This window comes from Microtus oregoni, unplaced genomic scaffold, assembly GCF_018167655.1.
Source record: "Microtus oregoni isolate MIOR12 unplaced genomic scaffold, Mior012 000010F_ref0000083, whole genome shotgun sequence".
In the NCBI taxonomy this organism is placed as follows: domain Eukaryota; kingdom Metazoa; phylum Chordata; class Mammalia; order Rodentia; family Cricetidae; genus Microtus; species Microtus oregoni.
Window position 1 is genome coordinate 9,449,082 of NW_024543069.1, and position 23,280 is coordinate 9,472,361.

At 39.4% G+C, this 23,280-nt stretch overlaps 1 protein-coding gene across 1 annotated transcript in view; it reads left to right on the top strand.

Annotated features, from left to right (window-relative positions):
• The first annotated feature begins 18,968 nt into the window (after positions 1–18,968).
• Positions 18,969–23,280, top strand: part of Bche (butyrylcholinesterase) — a 57,641-nt gene continuing 53,329 nt past the window's right edge. Inside the window, exon 1 of the mRNA XM_041659387.1 lies at positions 18,969–19,088. The gene's annotated coding sequence lies outside the window, so the exon portion shown is untranslated. The remainder of the gene's footprint in view (positions 19,089–23,280) is intronic.

The window sequence follows — 23,280 nt, forward strand, 5'->3', positions numbered from 1 at the left end:
CATAGCTATCTCCCTGGGAAGGGAATATAGAATAGATTGTGGGGGTGAACTGGGCACAGGTAGGGAAATGAACAGCAAGGATCAGGTGGACGCATGATGGGGGAAAGAGTACTGGGAAAGACAACGGCAATGGGGGCAGCCATTTCAGGGGTGAGACAGACACCTAGTGCAATAAAAACTTCCTGGGATCTACCAACAACTTCTAGTAATGGGGTTATGGGCATGGACTATCATCTTCTACAACCAGACAAGGCCTCCTGAAGAGGGACTGTGACACCAACCCAGCCACAAAACCTTCGACTTACAATTTGTCCTGCCTGTAAGAAACAGTGACATAAATGTGACGCAGAACTTGGGGAAGTAGCCAACCAATGACTGGCTGAGCTTGAGACTCATGCCACAAGAGGGAGTAAGGTTCCGGATACTGCCTGGAGGGATGGGAACCAAAACAAGATAGTCCAGAGTCCTAGGATAAAAACCAAACACAGAAAAAAAAATACAAACAAAAAGTCAATGACATGATTCTCAATGATGGTCTGCTATACTGGAAGACCAGAGCCTAGCATGTTCATCATCAGAGAGGCTTCATACAGCAACTGATAGGGGCAGATGCAGAGACTCACAGCCAAACATTAGGCAGAGCTCAGGAAATCCTGAAAAAGGGAGGAGGAAGGAATGTATGAGCCAGAGGGGTCAAAGACACTACAAAAACACAGCCTAAAGAATCAACTAAAAAGGATTCATAGGGGGATCTCAGAAACTGGAGCCACAATCAGAGAGCCTGTATGGAACTGCTCTAGGCCCACTGCATATATATAATGGTTGTATAGCTTGGTATTCTTGCAGAGCTCTTAACATTGGGAGTGGATTTTGTCTCTGACTCTTTTGCCTGCACTTAGGAATCTTCCTCTTAGTGGATTGCTTCATTCAGCCTTAATACGAGGCTTTGCGATTAGTCTTATTGTACTTCCTTTTGCCATGTTTGGTTGATATCCCTAGGAGGCCTGATCTTTTCTGAAGGGAAATGGAGGTGGGGATCTGGGAGAGAGGAGAATTGGGGGAGAGTGTATTGATGTTTCATTTGTATTTTAATAAATAAAGCTGGCCTGAATATCAGAAAGTAAAACAGCTGTTTTAGCCAGCCTTACAGACCAGGCAGTGGTGACATACACCTTTAATCACAGAAGCCACACTAGTTGCCATAGAAACCAGGTGGTAGTGGGACATGGCTTTAATCCCAACACTAGAGAGGAATATAAAATGGGAGGAGACAGGTTGCAGGCTCAATCTCATTCTGGGGATTCTTGGAGGCAGGATTACCAGTTTCAGACTGAGGTAGAGGTAAGAGCCAGTGACTGACTCTTTCGCTTTCCTGACCTTCGGTTTGAACCCCAATATCTGTTTCTTAGATTTTATTAATTGTGCTACAGGAGAAGGTACATGACAAGAATGGAGGGAGAGGAAGGAAACTGGGGTAGGGTTGTAATAAATGACAAAATAATAAATTAATTAATTTCAACAACAAAAGCAAACAAACAAAAGCAGTATGATATTTTGAATGAGAAACTCTCCCATAGGCTCAGACATTTGCATGCATGATTCCCAGTTGTTGAAAGATTCTAGAGCGTGGCCTCCATGGAAAAGGTGTGTTCTTGATGGAGAAGTTGTGTCTATAGGGGTTTTTAGTTTCAAAACCACATGCCAGGCCCGGCTTCTATCTCTCTACCTGCCTGCCTATTGATAAACTTTGTACTTCATTCTGCTGCTAATCTAAAATATGGAAAATGTAAGAATTTTGATTATGTTAGCATTTCTGATAGCCATCCTCATCAACATAGACCATGAAACCCGGTATGAACAAGCTTGACAGAACTGCCACATATGGACTGCCCATGCTACCTCACCACTGCAAAAGTAAAAAAAGTAAAAAGCTTTTTCTGATGGTATAAGTATTTCTCTCCAGGAGAGATATAAACACTGTCTACCTGCCTCCCTGTAATGTCCCTATGACAAACCAAAGTATGATTTTTCAAAATTACAACTTGGGGAACCAATGGTTTGCATCGGGCTCGATTACTGCACATTGGTGAGGAACTCTGGGTATGAGCATGAGTGACCTTCACGTGATCCTTCTGGAACTCTGCACCCAGAAAGGATAGATGGCTCTCCATGGCCACTCAGATAGATCCTGTCTTCAGTAACCTTCCCCAGTTGGTATACTCTAGCCTCTTCCTGAAACCACTGAGCCTCGAAGCAATAAGGGTGAGTTTCATACAAATGGCTGAGAGTAGGGGCTGTTTACTCAAATGAGGGTTCAGTGTCCCTCCCCACCCCTTCTTTTAGAAGGGAATGCTAACAGTCAACTTTTTTGAGTGGACTCTTGCAAGAAGGCATAGTTGATTTCATGAAGATGGCAATGGCTTTGCTAAGAAGACCAGATTCTGCAAACCCTGATATTAGAAATTTTAATATTCAAATTCTTGTGCTAAGTAGTAGGGCTAAAGTTTTAATAAAACCCCATGTTAGTCTCAGAAGAGCACATTGTCCTGAAGCTATCCCATAGTTCTAAACACAACAGGAGGTTAGGAGTCCATCACTTTATGACATTCCTGACTCAAGGTAATAGAGTGTTTCACCTATAAAACAGGATTCCTACACCAGGCTTGAAGTTGAAAATTCAGTCAGCCCAGAAAGGAATATTTGCAGAGATAACCTATCTCCCAAAGTAATCTGTCTTGCTTGAAGCAGACAATTCAAGGAAACAGAGAGTGCAGAATGAACAACAGATTCACCCCACCCCTAATTCCCTATGGCTGCAAACAGTAGCCCATCACCCTACCCAGAAAAGTCACAGCCACCTCTCCCCATGGGGGACTTTCTCTCCTTCTCTGTTTAAAATAAACAGTTCAATCTGCTGAAGCCAGACTCCTGCCTTTTTCTTCCTTCTGTCTTTCTAAGATGCCTGGAAATCCAACACAAAGCATGATGCCCTGACTGCTACTTTTCACATAGGATGGTGTACCATGCTGTCTTGTCTTCGGAATCAGAACAATGACTACCAGGCTTCCTCCATCTGAGTTTCTCTTCCTATGCTATGTGTGCTGCCAGAGAATTTTTTTAACTTCAAGCCTGGTGTGGTGATGTAGGACCAGGCTTTTGAGTTTTAGACTACACTCCTTTTCCTGGTAATCCTGAAAGGTAAAAATAAGTCCGTTATTGCTTGGAATTTAAATTACCATATGAACAGCGAAGGTTTTCTTTTCTGCTAAAGGGAAAAGGGAGCCCCCTTGGGGTTCTTAGTCATATTAATAGAATAATTCAAGAATGGACTAAAGCAAAAGCTCAAGGACAATTTTGTTAGAGTTTAAAATAAAAAAAGAGTGCAGTGTAGTCAAGCTGTAAATCTCAACAGGAGAATGGAAAATGAAATAAAGCCAGTCATTGAAGGTGGTATGAAGGTCAAATGAAGGTCAGGCATGGGTGGAGAAGCAGGGATGTGACAGAGAAGGAAGTCCAAAACTTCACACATACACCCAAAGTGTAATGAATGATGCTTAAATTAGAGGTAGGAAAAGAGAAAAAGAATTTAAACTTCTGAGTTACTGAGATAACTCAAAACAAGAACAACAGAACAGACTTACTTACAAATTGCATAGTTGTATGACGAGAGCCCAGAAAGCTAATATACTAGGGGCAGAGGTTCTCAGAAGAGAAAAATATAGCATCTTATTGAAGGCATAACTATTCCACCTCTCGCTAGTGTGGCTTAAGGTGAGCCTGCCTTCTTAGGCATGGACACTTGGACAGGAGATTGGCCAGTTCCAACTGATGCAGGTAGGTCTCTAGGCAGACCAGAGGCACCTTCTCTTGACCAGAAGGAGTTATTTTTGCTTACTCAGTTACTTTTCTTAACCACCCCTTGCTCTGTGTAGAAACCTGATAGTCCCAGCTAACCTGCATGGAAATGGGAAGAATTATTATCCCAGTATTGAGATAATCTACTTTACTTCCCAGAAGCCTTCTATCAATACAGACTCTTCCAGTTGCTTCTATGTAGGGCAGCACAGTGAAGCCTTTGCCTGGAGCTGTGGAGCTCGTCAACTGTTCTGAGTTAGGAGAGGAAGCAACATAATTTTACTAGATGATATTTACCAGAATGAGAGGGTCTCAAAGTCTTGACCGGGCCTAGAAGGTGAGTCAAAGAGCATTAGAAAGAATCAAGACAGTGTGTGGAGATTTAAACAGTAAACATGATGGGACTTTAAAGGGAAAGAGGGCCTTTCCTTTAGAATCCAGAGATGAACCTCCATACAAATGAGAAGGAGAGAGAAAGAGAGGGGGGGAGGGAGGGAGGGAAGGAGAGAGAGAGAGAGAGAGAGAGAGAGAGAGAGAGAGAGAGAAAGCAGAATTAACTGGGAGAGGGAGAAGTTCGGGGGAGAGCCTCTTAGGAATCTCAGATGAATCTCCAAAACCAGATCAAGTCCGAGTTTTCTAACCTTTAAGAAGCTTCACGTATGTGTTTTATTCTGCATAATGTGTGTGTGTGTGTGTGTGTGTTTGTGTGTGTGTATGTGGTTTATATAAGAGAATGGAGTGTTGGACACAGCCGCAGGAAGACATGGCCTGATCCAGGCTACAGGAACTGGCCTAGTGTTTGAGCAGTCACAATGCTTGGAAGGCTGAAGAGGCCCTGGTGACAATGTGCGTTCCAGAACAACTTGGCATACACAATAAATTCTGCTACAAGTGAAGGAAAACAGATTTTTTTTAAAAAAAAGGAAAATCTAAATTTATTACGGGAGAAACAAAAAACATCTGAAAAACTAAAATTAGCCTACAAGGAGTTGATTTTAAGACTTAAAGCCTTTGATTAGTCAAGGTTGAGCTCTGTGAAAAGAACAAAAAATTCTCTAAAAACGAAAAGGGAGAAATTGAACCCAGCAGGCCCTCAGTTCACACTCCAAGATTCGAAGTAGCCACAGAAGCTGACATATGGCTTGGTTTGTGAAGATGCAGCTTCCCTTGTCCTGAAATGCGAGTCAGAAGACCCTGGAATGAGACATAGAGGTAGCTGAGGTGGATCAACAGAAAGAAGCAAAGTCAGGTATAACCCTGACATCCACTGGACCAAGAAATTCACAGAGATGCTTGGCATCCATGATAAATGCCATCCCCCACCCGTGCACAGGCTTCACCCACAGGACCCCGTGAAGCATGCAGGTTATACTTCTCAACATTGCCTGGCAAGGGACAAAGTGAACCACTTTCTGAAAGATTATCAAGGGATCATCCCATAGATGTGCTTGTCACTTTTTCTGCAAGATTGTGGTAACCTCAATTCCACATTGCCAGGGTGACACTTCAATGCTTTCATGCACGACTTTTGTAAGACCTAATACAGGAATATTTGTGAATACATGAATATTTGTGAGGCTAAAACATCAATTACTTCATTGTCTCAGAGAGGATGTTCATGCCAGACCGAGGTCTAATGAGGACTTCTCTTCATACCATACGGTTATTCAGTTATTATCTACCCCTAATATATGTCCTAGTTATTTAAACCAAAGCAATGAGTCTGTAGGAAAACACACACACACACACACACACACACACACACACACACACACACACACACACAATCTAAAGCAGAAAGATAATTTGACATATGCATGAACAGAAAGGAAATGATGTCAGAGAATACAATATTTAAATCTCCCTTGGACTCTAGATTTGTAATATAGTCTATCCTACAGCTGGAAAAGCGAGCACCACATCCCTTTGGAGCTGTCTTAGGAAGCCAGAGAAGCACTGGGGTCTTGCCATTATTATGGATCTGAAGACACCTGGATTGTCTGGAACCAGATGCAGCTGTGCAAATCACAACTGGAAAAGGATTTGTATGTGTGCAGAGAAAGCTCCGTCTGTGCTCACAGAAAGTTGTTAGCGCAAGAAATAAAAGCTGCTGAGTGAAATGGGGATTCTCCGAATTAGAGTACTTTGGAGGACAGAACCCCGGAATCCTTGCCTGCTAATTCCAATTTGACAGTGATTATTCTTTGGAAGTCATGGTGCCCTCTTGTGGTCACATATGGGAATAGCAAGTAGCTTCCTGATTATACATAATCAAATTAGAGTAATAATTGGTCAATGACAGAAAAATAAAGTGTCGCGATATTCAGCTTTCAATTTATAAGATTAATTGGAACTCTTACATGAGAGTGTCTTTTCCCTAGAGAACATTGCTGTGGGGGTGAAACGAAACTACGGCATTTTTCAGATTAAAGTAACGGTCATCCACGTGTGGTTATAATCGTGCTATATATTTTCTGAAACTTTGAAAGCTATTTTAAAATATCAAGAGGAAACTTATTTTTAATGATGTTTTCACTTTAAGAAACTAGATATAGATATAGATATCATATTAGATACCTCCACTTTCATTTCTTAAGAAATAAAAGTTTAAGCAGTGACAGGAATGTAAATTCCCAGAATAGAACTTCGATGTTGAGGAAGTTTTTGATAAGGGACCTATATCCCCAATTGAAAACAATGAAAGGAAAAAAAAAAAACCCATCAAAGTAGGGAAGGAGCAAGCATAAGAAAAAGTTCTGTTCCCTGGTTCACTGTAGCTACAGAAGACCAGAAATAGCTGCTCGGCTTATACATTGAAAGAGAGGTAGAAGTATGCCTGAGGGAGCTCCGAGCCTGGGTAAGACAAGAAGGAGGCCCACGGGCACCCTACTGTCTCTGCGAAAACACGCTAATACCAAGAAAACCTGTGGCCTACAGTTCCCGCTCTGGAGTGAGAAACCAGCAGACTCCAACAGTCTGTGATCTGCTGCTACATGGAGCATACACAGGGATACCGAATGCCGCCTGAGAATCTTAAACCTGCTGCTAGCAAGGGGAGCTTGGCAAACATCAGTTCAGGACCAAGTGCCTGAGCAAAGCCCTGAGCATCCACGTGTGTGAGCGTCTGTGTTCTAAATCACATGGAAACGTGGCTTGGGACCAGGAGTAAACTTTCAAATGTCATGTGGAGAAGAGGCCACTTACAGGAAATATTCAGGCGCACGCCTTTAATCCCAGCACTCGGGAGGCAGAGGCAGGCGGATCTCTGTGAGTTCGAGGCCAGCCTGGTCTACAGAGCTAGTTCCAGGACAGGCTCCAAAGCCACAGAGAAACCCTGTCTCGAAACCCCCCCCCCCCAAAAAAAGGAAATATTCTGATAAGATTGCTCACTTTCTATTCATGGAGTGCCTAAGGGAAAGACATTATCTTTCTATATGAAACAAATTAGAAGATTAGAAAATAAAAGGACCATTGTTCCCATACCATCAAAAGAAATGTATTCTTATGAGACAATAAAATCAATTATAATAACAAATTTCAAATATAAAACTAAATACAGAAGAAGTCAATATTATTTCCAAATCACCTGGGGTTTTCCAAGAAAAACCCTCTCCGCATCAAGCAATCCACTTTGGTAACAGCTTGGGTGAGAAGATCAATTTTCTGTCCAAAGCAATTTTGTATTTATCCCTACATAAACGCGCACTATTTATCAAAAACAATAGTTCTGTGCAATTTATGTACTGCATACGAGCAGCCTTTTGCTCCGTATGCTATGCTTTCTAAAATAGATTTTTGTTCTCATTCTAGAATGCCTTGAAATAAATCTGAAAAGAAGCTAACACACTCAAGAAGCTCCAAAGAATATTTTACAAAAGCCAATAAGACTTGTTTACCGCAGTTCAGCTGAGTAGCAAGGCATGTGTCATTTTCAAACCCTGGCACCCACTCCAGGCCATCAGATACCGCACACAGCCAAAGTTTGAGTGCAAACAATCCAAGATATGCTACAGAAAATGATACCAAATGTGATAATAAATGCCTTCTATAAAAACAAGACTTACTCATAAAAGACATTCTTTGTGGACAGATAACTCACAGTGACAGCTTGTGAAATCTAGAATTCTTTAGCCTCTTTTTCTGCTGCCTTTATTTCTGAGCCAACTTTATAATGATAACTGATCGTCATCAAAAGATGGTTAAGGATACAATTCAAAGCAGAATTAGAGAGCTTGGGATTAACAATATGTGATAGAAAAAATAGTTTATGTGTAGGTATATAGACAAGGAAAAATATCAAATGGTAAAGATAATATAGCAAAATATGTGGTTCCACAATGAACTTTGCAGCCTTACTCTTCTACCAACATTTCTGAATAGCACAATTAAAAATGTAGCCATGAATCTACTTGCAGGTTTGCTTATGCAGGCCTGCAAACATTACATTGGCCTTGTCACTTTGCCTGTGGTTTGCTCTTATAGGTGACATTGTTCTCGAGCAATAATCAATTGATGTCTCAGTACCATCTGGCGTTCTGTCGCCCAGCACAGCTGCAATGCAGTGAGACGAAGCGAGAGTGGCAAGAGGCAAGGTTCACGTTCGTCACCATGCAACAGTTCTGACTGCACAGTCAATAAGTCCTTCCTCTGCCAGACCAGGCCCATGAACTGCTTCATCCTGACAAGTGATGAAATACCGAGGCAATTCATTTTTAAAATGGTGCACATGATTAATTTCAATGAAATTTGAAAACTTTGCTATTTACACAATGAGTTTCAAATTAGGTTTCACCACAGTGACTATAAATGGGTTACTAATGCCTGTATCATTGTATCAGAAAATCTTATTGAAAATTTTGCGTTCACATTTGCTTCTCTTTCCTCTGACATTGCTTCTTCTTCTCCTTGACTCATATTATGCATCTATCGGTAGAGGCCTACATAAATTATCACTATATTCCCTATGGGGAAATCCAATGTTATTGATAATTATGTCTAGAAATCAGGGGTGTCATGGAGAAACATAGTTTGTATTACACTAAATATAATAGTCAAAGAAAACCAAATCTTAGCAAAATAGTCTTCAGAAAATGACTACTGATACTTTGATTTCAAAATAGTCTAAAAAAAAATCTGCTTCTCTTGAATGTAGTGAGTTTTACACAAAATTTATTCAAACCAAGATTAATGTACTTACTAAAGTTATAATGACCGATGAATGCATGCCAGAATATTCTATTCCAGGAAATACTGCTCTTCCGCTCCTGACAGCCAGAATCAACATAACCCACCTTAGAGACATATGTGATGGAGTTCAATAATAGCTTACTGAAATTATCATCCTAGATCAGTTTCTGCTTTCCTGAGACAAAAGATTTATGTCTATCCTTCAAATTAGTTGTTCTGAGAGTATCCATTTGGATCAGTGCACACATCTAGAGCATGACTCCCTTATTTCTGTTAAAGGGAAATAAATTTTCCTACTTGTTATGGTTCAAGTGGACTTGCTTGTTGGTGTGTGTGTGTGTGTGTGTGTGTGTGTGTGTCTGTCTGTCTGTCTGTCTGTCTGCCTACCTGTTTGCCTGTCTATAGGTCTGCGTATCTGTTTGGCTTCAAATCAGTGCATGCATCTTATACCGAGAATTTTCTACTGAAACCACATTCAGTTTAATTCATAGCTTTTTCTAAGTCTTTCAGTTTCTGACCCCATGAAAATCAAAATAATTCTATTGTAATGAATAGGCATTATAGTGCCAGGTATACACCCTACAAATAAAATGTTAATAAATTAAAATGTCCCTACTCACCTAAAGCAGAAAAGAGACAACTTTAGCAGCCTATTATATAAATGTAGAGGTATCATGCTGCTATGAATCAGAAGGCTAAATCCTAGCCCAAAGTTCCCCTACCAGGAAGCAGTTTATTACAGGTTCTTGACAGCACATGCATAATGATAAGAAATACGACAGGGATATATAGTAATACATATCACATACTATATGACCACGTGAAACTGTAATTTATAACAAACTTTCCATTGCATAACTTCACATGGATGATTTCCTTAATATGAAATGAAGTAATAAAGACAAAACAAATATGCCTGCTCTTAGATTTAAAAATTTTTAAAACTAACCATCAAAATGTTCTCCAAATCCATATTTCTGACAATAAATATCACATTCCACTGACCATGTCCTTGATATTTTGTCAAGGAAACCACTCAACTAATATTCACTATTTTGATGAAAAAACTAAGCAAAACATCCTCGTTTTATGAATTGTTTTATTTATTAAAAGTTGACTTATTTATTTTTTATATAAAGTATATTTTGAATCTTAAAACTCAAGAATGAATAGATTAATGATTTTAGTGAAATGAGATGGATTTGGTGACATGATACTCTGTACCTAATATTACGAAAGTTCCAACACTAGTGATTATTAAATTGGCTCTGCTTGTGTTACGGAAACCTAAATGAGGACTACATGCTTTCTTGGGAATGGCAACCCAGCTCTCTCAGTCGCACAGCTTGTCAAGTTTACCAATTCCTAGTTACTTGCTGATATTTCATCAATTCTGTGAATACTTGTTTGTAACACATGCCCTCTCTACAGTTTTTCTTCCATTTAAAATCAGAGCTGTCCCTCAATAACAAGCTGATTTTATTTTATAATCTGTTTATCGGTAATCTGCTTATTGGACTGTTGTTGATTGTCAACCAGACAAATCCTGAAATACCTTCTTTAGAAACAGAGCTTCCTGATACTGCAAATAAGTTGAAAGTTCATAAAACCATGCTCATATTTGTATAAATACAGAGAATACACACACACACACACACACGCAGGTCACTTCCTCTGTCCTTTTGCAGATTCACCTCTTCAAATATCAATACTATTCTTTTAAAAGTTAAAATTGGTCCTAAGGTGTATATACATTTTTCTCATTATGATCCTTTAAATCATATTGTATATCATCTTTGTATAGTAACAGGTATTAGAAATAAATTAGAAATAATTTAAAGTCATGGGAATTATTCTTAGACTATATGCAAATAGTCTACCACTTTAAATTAAGTATTTGAACATTTACATACTTTATCAGTGAGTATTATTTAAATACTTTTCAAAAGAAAATATGTTAAAATATTACCATGCAACTAATCTGCATAACAAATACATGAGTTTTATAAATGTTATCTAAACTGCTTATAAATTTGAAATTATATATATATATATTTAAAATTCATAAAAAATACAAAGAGATCTCAACATTCTTAATCATAATGAACAGACAAAACATGCCTGATCATAAGAAACTAAGGAATATGATTTAAAAGTTACATCTTATCAAATGAAGAAGAGAGGCAATATTGAGACAAAATCTTTTTTCCAAAGAAGGTATGCATTTTCCTATACTTCCAGTATAAAGGTTGCTAACATTAAATATATTGCTAACTGATAATAAAGTTCTTATCCATAAGTTGCAGACCTCTTAGGTAATTGTGATTTAATATATTATTTCATAAAATTAGGTAAACAAATCATTGAGAATTAGCTATTTTTTCTGGTCTTTTCACAGACCTTCAGATATTCTTTATTTTACTTAAACTCTTTATATATCCAAAATTTCCTGTGAATGTTTGATTCTCCAGCTTCCTAAATGCTAGCATTTACATTACTGTTTCAGTGGGAAATGTCTACATTTTTACAAGAACTGCATTGGATGAATTATAGCATTGTCTTATTCACTGTTTTTACTTCTGTGAAAAGACACCATAACCACAGCAGTTCTTCTAAAGGAAGCATTTAGTTGAAGGGCTTTTCTGGAATATTTTTTGAAGATGGTTAGATTTGCTTATGCTATGGAACATTTCTTTAGTGATGTAAAGATGTGTTCCATTCTTTTCTGTTGCATGTGTTTAACTCCGTGAAGCTGTGTTACTTTGCTTGTCTAAAACCCTTGATGGGCCTAATAAAATGCTGAGGTGTGAGAAAGGTGTGAGAAAGAAGAGATGGCTGGCAGGCAGAGAAAAGAAATAGGCTAAGAAATCCAGGAAGAAGAGAGGAAGGAGTCAGCCACCTGGCTACAAAGTCAGATATGGATTAAGAGGTAAAGAAACCATACTCAGAAATAAAGAAAGGCAAAAGGCCAGAGGCAAAAGATGAAAGAGATAATTTAAGTTAAGAAACAATTCAAGTTAAGGCTGGGCATTCATAAGAAAGAATCAGGCTCCTTGTGATTTATTTGGAACCTGAGTGGCAGGCCCCCAAAAGAGTAAAAGAGTTTAAAACACAGCCTGGTCTACAAGAGCTAGTTCCAGGACAGGCTCCAAAACCACAGAGAAACCCTGTCTCCAAAAACCAAAAAAAAAAAAAAAAAAAAAAAAAAAGAGTTTAAAACAGAAGCAACAATAACAATTGGTTGGTTTGGTTTAGTTTCGATGGTTCAGTCCATTAACATCATGAGAGGTAGCTCAGTGGCATGCAGGCATACATGGAGTTGGAGTAGTAACTGAGAGTTTTATATCTTGTAGGCAACAGAAAGTCAACTGGGACACTGAGCAGTATCCTGAGCTTAGGAAACTTCAAATGCCACCCCCACAGTAAAGAACATCCTCCAACACTTCCTTCCACCTCCACACCCACTCCAACAAAATCACACCTCCTAATAGTGCTGCTCTGTATGAGATTATGGGGGCCAGTTACAAACCACCACAATGATGGAGGAAGGTCATTGGTTAAATAAAAAGAAACTGCTTGGCCCTCATTGGTTAGAAGATAGGTGGGAGGAGTAAACAGAACAGAACGCTGGGAAGAAGAGGAAGTGAGCTCAGACTCCACAGCTCTCCTCTTGGGAGCAGACGCCTCAGAGAGACGCCACGGTCCCAGCTCCCAGGCAGACGCACGTGATCCAACCCAGGATGGACATAGGCTAGAATCTTCCCGGTAAGACCGGTGCTACAGTTTATTAGAAATGGGTTGATCGGGATATCAGAATTAGCCAGTAAGGGCTAGAGCTAAAGGGCCAAGCAGTGCTTAAAAGAATACAGTTTCCGTGTAATTATTTTGGGTAAAGCTAGCCGTAGGGGTGGCCGGGTGCCGGGGCTGCAGCACTTTTCACTACACCACAAGTGTATTCACTGAACCTGCTTATACACGGACAATGAAATAGAAATATTTGACAATGGACTGGCTAGTTCTCTGTCAGATTGACAAAAGCTAGAGTCATCAGAGAGAAGGAGCATCAGTTGAGAAAATTGTAGTAGTAGGAGCGGCGGGGCTGCATCCCCAGCACCCGGCTGCCCACATGGCTAGCTCTAGCTTATGCCCTGAAATAATTACACGGACACTGTATTCTTTTAAACACTGCTTGGCCCATTTCTATATAGCCTCTTCTCGGCTAACTCTCGCACCTGGACTAGCCCATTTCTAGTGTAGCCCACGAGGTGGCTTACCAGGGAGATTCTAGCCTATGTCCATCCTTGGTCGGAGCTTCATCGCGTGTGCCTCAGAGAGCAGAGCTCTCATGTCCGCCCTGGAGATGGGAGCATGGCGTCTCTCTGAGGCGTCTGCCCCCGAGAGGAGAGCTGTGGAGTCTGAGTTCACTTTCTCTTCCTCCCAGCATTCTGTTCTGTTTACTCCTCCCACCTATGTTTTAACCTATGAGGGCCAAACAGTTTCTTTATTGCTTAACCAATGAAATCAACAGATGGATATATGACACTCCCACATCAGAAAATGCCTTCAAAAGATCTGGCTGTAAGGCATTTTCTTAATTAGTGACTAATTTGGGAAGGCCCAGGCCATTGTGGCTGGTACCATCCCTAGACTGGCAGTCCTGGGTTCTAGCAGAAAGCAGGCTGTGCAAGCCAGTAAACAGCACTCCTTCATGGCCTCTGCATCAGCTCCTGCCTCCAAGTTCCTGTCCTCGAGTTCCTGCCCTCACTGCTTTTGATGAAGAACTGTTCTACAGACATGTGAGGGAAATAAACCCTCTTCTCACCAGGTTGGTTTTGGTCATTGTGTTTCAACACAACAATAGTAAGCCTAACGAAAACAAGTTGGTACCATCCTAGCAGGGTAGTGCAGTGAAAGATCTGACCACAGTTTTGAGATTGGTGAGCAATGTGCAACTTTGGGCTAGAAACCCAACTGAGTGTTGAGAACTCAGTGGGCTGTTCTGCAGCAGCTCGGGAGATAAGGATATGAGAGCCTTATCAGGGCCTTTTGCTATTTTGAATTGTGATTCTTTTGTTGTGATTAGCTGGGGCTGAAGAGTCAGCCATGATTAACAAGAGACCAGTGCCACTGAAGTGATACCTTTGCATTACTGGGACAATTGATGCTGATTAGCCTGGGCTAAGAAATTAGCACTGATTAAGAAGAGACCAACATGATGGCTCAGAGGCTAAGAGCATTGCCTGCTCTTCCAAAGGTCCTGAGTTCAATTCCCAGCAACCACGTGGTGGCTCACAACCATCTGTAATGGGGTCTGGTGCCCTCTTATGGCCTGCAGGCATACACACAGATAGAATGTTGTATACATAATAAATAAATAAAAAATATTTAAAAAAAAAGAAGAGACCAACATCATTGTGTTGAAGTCATTTGGGAAGTGTTTTCTCAGGGTTAGTACACAGAATCTGTGTTCCAGAAGTGGCTGAGGATGTACCTTGGGCCTGCAGCCAAATTTGGTAGTGTAAGCTTCATGCAGGTGGTTCTGGTTTTGAAGGTCTAACAGGATCATGGAGAGCAGCTGAGGGTTTGCAATGTGTGACATGGCAGGGCAGGAGTCCCTGAAGTGAGGCTAGGAGAGGCTAGTGGAGAAAGTGCAGTGTAGATACAGCAAGAGATTGTTGACAGAGATTTCTGTTCCACCAGATCCCTCAGCCATTCAGTCCCAATGAAGCACACAGAGGTCTACATTTATTATTAACTGGTTTGCCTAGTGGCTCAGGATTCTTATTAATTAATTCTTACATCTTAAATTAGCCCATTGTTCTTGTCTATGTTAGCCATGTGGCTCGGTACCTTTCATCAGTGAGGCATTTCATCTTGCTTCCTCTGTGTCTGGGTAATGACGGCAGACTGACTCTTTCCTCTTCGCAGCATTCTCCTGTTCTTGTCACCCCACCTCTACTTCCTGCCTCGGACCTTCCACAAGGCAATGCGCCTTACCCTCTCTGAGGATTGGATGGAGGTGGGGTAGGAGGGTGTGTGGAGGGAATGGGAGGAGGGGAGTGAGTGGGAACTTGGGTTGGTATTTTTTTTAATCTAATAAAAATAGTTTTTCTTAGTAATGGACACATTGTTTATAAAATATATTGCTTTGTTAAAAAGAAATAGAATGGGAGAGGATAAAATGTCACACATCACATGAAAGCATAAATGGGGTGGGCAAAAAATAGTTATTTGTAAAATGCTATAAAGAGACCCAATTCCTGGTCAGGCAATTAAAAATACAAACCACAACAAGCATCAATTAAAGGTAACTATCAGAACACTCTTGTATATGACATTGCCTACAAAAGATCATTATGTGATAAAATGATTCACACTCTTTAAAATCGTCATGGCTACTGCCAAGAAAGCAATGAACTCAATAGTAACTGAATTATGATAAAACTTTAAACCTGTAAAGTGCTATGACTGGCTACCTAAATGTATTCACCGAAGACACTGACAGGGCTAAACTGAGCATTAATAATGAGGAGTCAGACTTTCAGGGGTACTCCATTAGAGCCACTTACAACTAGTACAGAAGACTTGGCAGTAGGGTTGACCAAATATCAGGCTATGAGATAACAGCATGAAACTTCGCCACCTGACTCAACAAGCTCAGGGCACATGACCGATCATAATCACCCCGGAAGCCTGAGAAGAAGGGCAGCAGCACAGAAGTAAAGCACCTGCTGTGCACTGAGTCCCAAGGTGACGATCAATAGCACAGGAAGAAGAAAAGCTTGAAGGATAAACTAAAGTGGTGCATAACCAAGTAATATAGCTGAGAAACCAAGACACAAATGAACCAAAGGGCATGGATCCCAAGTGGTTCACTGAAGTGAAAATGCTGAGCAGAAGAAAAAATGAAGTTTCATAGTCACCTTATGTAGCTGGCTAGCCAGTTTAAACACGCATTGCAATCTTCTAGTAATCAATTTTCTTATTTTCATCACTATTTTAAAACAGATATATATTTATACAATCTGGAGTAGACCTGAGCAGGATGCAAAAAAAAAAAATGATGAGAGAGTCACTAATTAAGATGAGGGTTTGCTCCTAAACCTTCTTTTATCCTACTACAGAAAACAAGGCAGTAGATTGGTTTCAGAAGAATAGTATTGACATTTTAGCTTTATTTTTTTTTTAAAAATCACACATTCTAGGTGCTAGGGAGATGGATCAGCAGTTCATAACACTTGTGAAGCTCTTTCTAAGGACCCAGGTTTGGTTCTTAGTACCCACGTGATTCCTGTAACAAGCTGTTCTAGGAAGCTCGACAGCTTTTGAACTGTGAGAACAATAGACACACATGTAGGCAAGACATTTATACACATACATAAAATAAAAATGAATAAAATCTTAAGGAATAATACTGCTAAACTAGTGGATTTTCAGTGGGTTACCCAAATGACTGTGGTTTAAATACAGCTACCATGAATTTCAAAGCATTGTGAATTGACAGTATTCTTTTAAAAATTATTACTTATTGTTAGAAATATAGCCCTCCTTCCTCTCTTTTGAATTCATAACCAAAACCAATCAAGAGGTAGATTTGTGGAACCCATTCCAAAAGGATGTATCTATAAAACATGCTAACCCTAAGGCTCAGGGCTCATTGTAGAAGAGAGAGTGGAAAGCTTGTAAGTGTCAGAGGATGAGGGAGTTAGCAGTGATACGTATCTCCTAGTGATGTCAGAAGCTACACCCATGAAGTATCTCCAGCATGACTGCTTAAAAGATCTGAACAAGAACAGCAACAATCGATGTGTAAAGTGGATGGATGAAAGTCCATGAGGCTTCAACATCACACGAAGAAGCTCAGAAAATTTGGAATTGCAGAGAGGGGGAGAAATATCTTTTTAAGGGAAGAACATGCCAACTGGATATACGACGCCATCAAATGGTCAACCCTGAAAGCATACATACAACATTATACAGACTAAGCAGACTGTACTTATATATTGGGAAATATGTATGAACTATATATATACATACATATGTGTGTGTGTGTGTGTGTAGCAGCATATAAAGAAACAAACAATGTACTTCTTTTTAAGGCTACAAAGGCCATATATTATTATTATTATACATTATGAATGCTTGTGACTGTAATGTTTAATGTTTAATCAATATTGCCTAAGTAACAATTTCCAGAGAAAAGATAATTGCAGCTAATAAAAATGTTTGTGATCTGGGAAGTGTAGTAACATGAGCGGCGGGGCTGCGTCCCCAACACCCCAGCCGCCTGCCCGGCTAGCTTATGCCCCAAATAACAACACACAAACTGTATTCATTTAATCACTGCTTGGCCCTTCTGCCCTAGCCCTTACTGGCTAATTCTGATATCCCGATCAACCCATCTCTAATAATCGGTGAGCACCGGTCTTACCGGGAAAGGTTCAGCATATCTAACCTGGCGGCTTGCTTCATGGCGTGTGTCTGCCCAGGAGCCGGGAGCATGGCGTCTCAGCAGAGACGCCATGCCCTGCTCCCTGGCAGACACACGTGATGAAGCTCGGACCCAGGATGGACTAGGCTAGAATCTCCCCGGTAAGCGCACCTTGGGGTGCTACACACAGATGATTAGGAATGGGCTAAATTAATATGTGAGAATTAGCCTAGAAGAGAATGGGCCAAGCAGTGATTAAAAGAATACAGTTTGTGTGTTGTTATTTCGGAGCATAAGCTAGCCATGTGGGCGGCCGGGTGTGGGGGACGCAGCCCTGCCGCCCCTATTACTACAGGGAAGCACTTGGTATAAAATAATATCAAAAATATCTGATTTGAAATTTTAAGTACAAGTTCTTATGGCTAGTAGCATAGCAAGATTTTGAGATTTTTAAGAACAAACGTCATGGCCTGAAATTTTGATTAATCACATTAAACTTGTGTTCATTAGGTTACTTTATTATATGTAAATCTGAACCACAATGATTGACATTGATCAGAATCAAAGTCCAGTTCTTATATGTACATGTTTGAAATATTAACAGACAGTTAAAAACAAAAAACATGTCTTTCTAAAGATCCAGTTTCTGTTTCATCTGTAGTGAGCCCTTAGACGAGAGATTTGACAATGAAATCTGACATTTACAGAAACTTCAAGGTACAATTTGATGGAAAGTCAGTTATTAGACTGTTATTAAACCAAGTTATTAAACCTTCAAGGTATTTTTTCTTATCGTTTTGCAAGATACATGTGTAAAGTATTATAAGCGTGAAACATAAAAATGTATGTTAACAAGCACTTTCAGTGCCTGACTGAAATGTCCTTTTAACTCTTTGCTGAAGAACTTTGGACTTTTCATGTGTCTTATAAACTGTGGCTTTTCCTCACATGTATTACCTACCAGCAGGGACTTTGGAAAAGTTGCCAGTAACTGAAATCTGAAGGGGTTAAATAAGTGTTGATATGCAGGAACCAAGGCCGGATAGTCAGAGATAAATAATCTTTTGATTTTCATAGTTTATATGTTTATTGTTTGTTTTATTTCCTATTTCCTTTTTTATGATACTTTATGACCACACGATTTGTCACAGATGAAAGGGACACCGGCTTTCAGTACATTTCTTTAGAACAGTGTAGATAGTGTTCATTGCTGTAAAACTCTTAAATGGAATCAAAACAAAACAAAGCACAGCACGAAACTGTGAAGCTGGGACAGAGTAACTCGCTCATTTTCGATTGCAGAGGCGCCTCCCCGCCCTTCTTTCTTTCCAGGAAGCCTGTCTGTGATGGTAGAGGCAGACCCCCAGCACTCTCTGAAGGCGTGACCACTGTACTCTTGCCATTAGTCTCTGAGCAGATGTCAGTCAGGAAAGCAGGGCCAGCGCCAGATCAAGTTGCTGCTGCCAGCTCTCGCGAGCTTTGTCAGTAAGAGTTGACTGAATGTCAGAGCTGTGCAATTCACAGGCGGAGCGGCGGCTGCATCCCGCCTTTCCCCGAAGTGTTACATGATTGCCACTTGGCAAACTCGTCAGCATCCTTTTCTGCACAGATTCCGGTGAGTTGCTCAGAATTTGCACCCCTGATGAGAAGGTTCCGGTGAAGAACCGGCTGAGACAGAAAGGCGGTTTCTTCAGGGTGTGCGGAGCCCCTTTGCTGCTCCGTTGGGAACAGTCTCTGACTAGCAAGTGGGACAGAGGAGACTGGCTAGCAGGCACTGCATCAGAGCTTTCTATTAATCCAGAAACACAAATTCAATTCCTTTCGTCGCAGAGGCTATGCCGAATTTGTTTAACTTTGCTTGAAGAGATACAGCACCTGTGGAGTCTTCCTTATTTATTTATGCTCTCTCTAAGGACACTTATTTAGGGCTAGGGTTACTCTTTAATGCAGGATTAATCGCCTTCTTCTTAACAACAAAAGCACTGTTTGGGCAACCTTGACTTATGTCCAATATCATCTCTTTTGCAATGACATGTATTAATTTTCTCTTATTACTTAACTTTTATTACTCAACATTTTGTCCCCTGAAACTTTCGCAACATCAGCCGGCAAGCAGAAAGCAGCAGTTCCTTCTATGTCTAAGAAAATCGATTTCCTAATTTGCTCTACAAGTAGCCACTCCTCCATTACTGACCACTGTTGAATGTTTAATCTGGAGTAAAATATTTTATGTTTCCATTGTTTTATTATATATAGGAATACTAAACAAATAGAGAGTTTTCGGCTTCTAGATTTTTGGAAACCTGAGATTTTTATGCTATCAGATTTTCTTGAGTCATTGACTATAAAATTTATGAGACCAAAAGAAAATTGAAGTATAAACAGTTATTTTTATCAGATTCCTATGGGTTATACATTTTTTTCATAAGCAGGTATTCTGTATTTGTAAGAATGTATTCCAATTAGCAGGCCCAATGCTTCTTTAATATAGACTATAGACTTCAGAATATTTATAATAAATATGACTACAATTCATTTTGATAAAATCATATTTGAAGTTAGCAGGCTTTTAACATATGTTTTAATGATATGAATCATAACTCTGGAGTTCTTGTAGACAAAAGACCATTGCTTTAAGATGCCAAATCTAATGTCTAGCTAGATTTTAAAAGGCATGCTTTATTCTTCTATTTCTGCGTTATATTTGTTGATATAGAATATCCAGCATCTTTAATTTTAGGAAAAAATCTGAAACTTATTTCATATTATATTTTTATAAAAGATAAGTGAAGAAGATCTTACAGGGTCATGAATATATTTGCCTTTATAAATTTAGCCTTTAATTTGATTCATTACTTGGTTACAAGTGATAATGCTGTTTACATTTCATCCTTGTCTTTGTTTTGACATTTTGCCAAAGACTGCTTATTCTTACTGAAATCGATTGTCTCTGTTGTTATCAAACCTGGAGGCCACAGCCTTTGCCTGAAGCCAGGTTTGGCCACACAGGTCCTTATTAAACCAATTGAAAGAACTAAACTAATAATGGAAAGCAGAAAAGGGACATGTATTCATTGTGACCACATTGCGAAAAGGGACAAAGACTTCCCTCCCATAGCCCACAGCCCTTCTTTATGGCCTGAAGTGAGACTGGAGTTTAAACAGTGACCCAGGAATGTGCCCATCCAACACATCCTGGGTAAGGTTTGGTACCTCTCAGCATTGACTTAGCATTTGCCTAGTCTTCAATTTCATACTGCCAGGTGTTCCCACACGTTGTTGGAATTGTATGAATCTCTCCCAAGAATGTATTTTTCTTTTTATAATGTGCGTTTCCTGGGGACATTCCCCTTTCTCTGGGTTCCGTTGTTTTGGCAGTATTGTCACTGAAAGAACCAAGTGCCTCTTCACAGTTTCACTTCTGCCAGGCCATCACAGCCACAGTTGGTAAATGTCAGTAAATGACAGCAAGCAGAGAAAATGCAGCTTCCAAAGAACACCCAACAAATTTAACAAGTTAATATTCAGTAGTGTCCATTGTGACTTTGCTCAGGAATAGATCTCGAGTTCTCCGAACTCATCTGTCATCTTCTGTCTACTTGGATGTCTTAGCAGACATCAAAGCTCTGTGGAAGACCATGTTATAGTCCATTTATGCACAGATTTCCACAAAAGTCCACTTTTCTTAGCCTGAAACCAAACAGTGCTGGATTTGGTATAAAGACTTAGCTCTTTTAGTCAAATAGAATTCTCATACTCCTCCTGGATCTTTCTAGTATAATCTTGACTACACTTTCCCAACACATTTTAAAAATCCCAATTTCCAAATAAGATCCGCTAATTTTATTGATATTTTTAAGACAGGAACACAATACCCAGAGAACATTATTGAGAGCCTTTTAGATCTTTTCGTAACATATTTCCATTACCTTAAACTTTTCGCAAACAAATCATTTTTACAGATAAGTGATAATAAAAAATGTTTTAAGTATAAATCATTTTAAGTATCCACATATTAAGGTATAATGACATTGTAACTTTTCTCATAAAAGTGTCTGGAGAATTTAGATTTCAAATTTGAATTTTTTTTTTGAAAAGATGTGAAGTACATTTTACTTTAAAAGTTAAAATTTTAAAAAGTTTAGAATTTGTAAAATGTTAGCAGTAAAATATGCTGTCAAGTAGCATTTGTTAAACTTGAATTCCTTAGTCAAGGTTCTTTTTCCCCCCACCTCTATCACCTCTTTACTTTGGCCTCATGAGCAAAGTCTCCTAATCTTTTTAAATATTAACTGCCATTTCAAGGAATGAGCTTATCTACATTAAGATAGCTGTATTCGGTGTGAAAGTTTGTTTCATTTTTTATGATAAGCACGTTTCCCTGAGTTTAATATTTTATTTTTTAGCAGTCGCCAGTTGTACCACAATATGAGCGATGCAATGGAGCTTTATAGAATTCTAAATTATAATTAAAAACAAGCTAATAAATTAATTTTGACGGCTTAGTTATTTATTTCTGTTTTGATTGTGTGATGAATAAATATTAAAGTCTGTCTTTAGTATAGAAGTGCAGAGTACCATGGAATAATGTCAGATTACAAAAATAATAATGTTGATTTAAATGCAGCACATTTAGACTGTACTGAATGTGGGAGCGTCTGCTTTTTCCTTTTAGCACTGCAGATTTACTGATATGGCATATAACTTCTCCGTGGGTAATTTGGGAGAAAGAACTGATCTGCCATCTTTTACATTATATGTACTTGTGGTAGTTGTTTCTAATGGTACACTTTATATTACATACAAGAAAGTCTCATAGGCGTCATTATTGAGAAGATGATTCTAATTCATATAAACAGCTCTGGAAATTTAAGGTCCATTTGGAGGAAAATGGATATTCAATCACAGGAAGAAAAGCTATATTAATATAGATACCATGGAACCACTGGGTGATAGCAGCTGTTCTAGAATATTATAAAATTACCATATATAGTCCAAGCAAATAACAATGGAGGTAACTGTATTTACTGCACAAGAAACTGTTGAAGATCTGTTTGTGTGTGCATGCAATTATGCACATGGTCTGTATGTATTCATATGCACAAGGTTCTGTATGTATTCATATATATTATGTTTGTTAGTGCATTTGTGTCCTCAGGCATGTTCACATGGTTAGTGGAGGCAAGAGGTTGATGTCGTGTCTTCTTTGATCACTTTCCACTTTCCTTTCAGAACGAGTCTCCTACAGAACCAAGTCTCACAGATTCTTCTTGGCAGTTTGGCTGAGCAAGCCCCTAGGATCTCCTTTTCCCTCTCCTGAATTGTCTTGGTCACAGAGGGGCACCACCACACCTGGATTTTATTGTGGGGATTGGGTTTCTGAGCAAAAGTCCTGGTTGTTGAGCAAGTCCTATACCAATGATGGCAAATCCCCAACCGCTAAACAAAAGTTTAAGTTATCAAAAATTGCTAGAAATTGAAATTATTAACATTTAATTTGATCTTTATAAGATAATATTTAAGCAAAATGTAAGAAAAACAGCCCAGATCATCTTTGCAGTGGACAGGGAAGGAACCTACAGTTCACACACCCAGAGACAACAGCCAGGGGTTCTAGGCTAGCTTACTGAAATATGTTTAGAACAGACAGGTCCAGCACCTTGTCATTTTCTCTTGTCAAAGCTGATTTTCAAAAATGACAAAAAACAAAACAAAACAAACAAACAAAAAACCCTCCACATGGCTTTTTCTGTTCTCTTTTTTAAAGAGAAAGGGTTTTGTTATTATCAGGGAAAAAGTACAGAAGT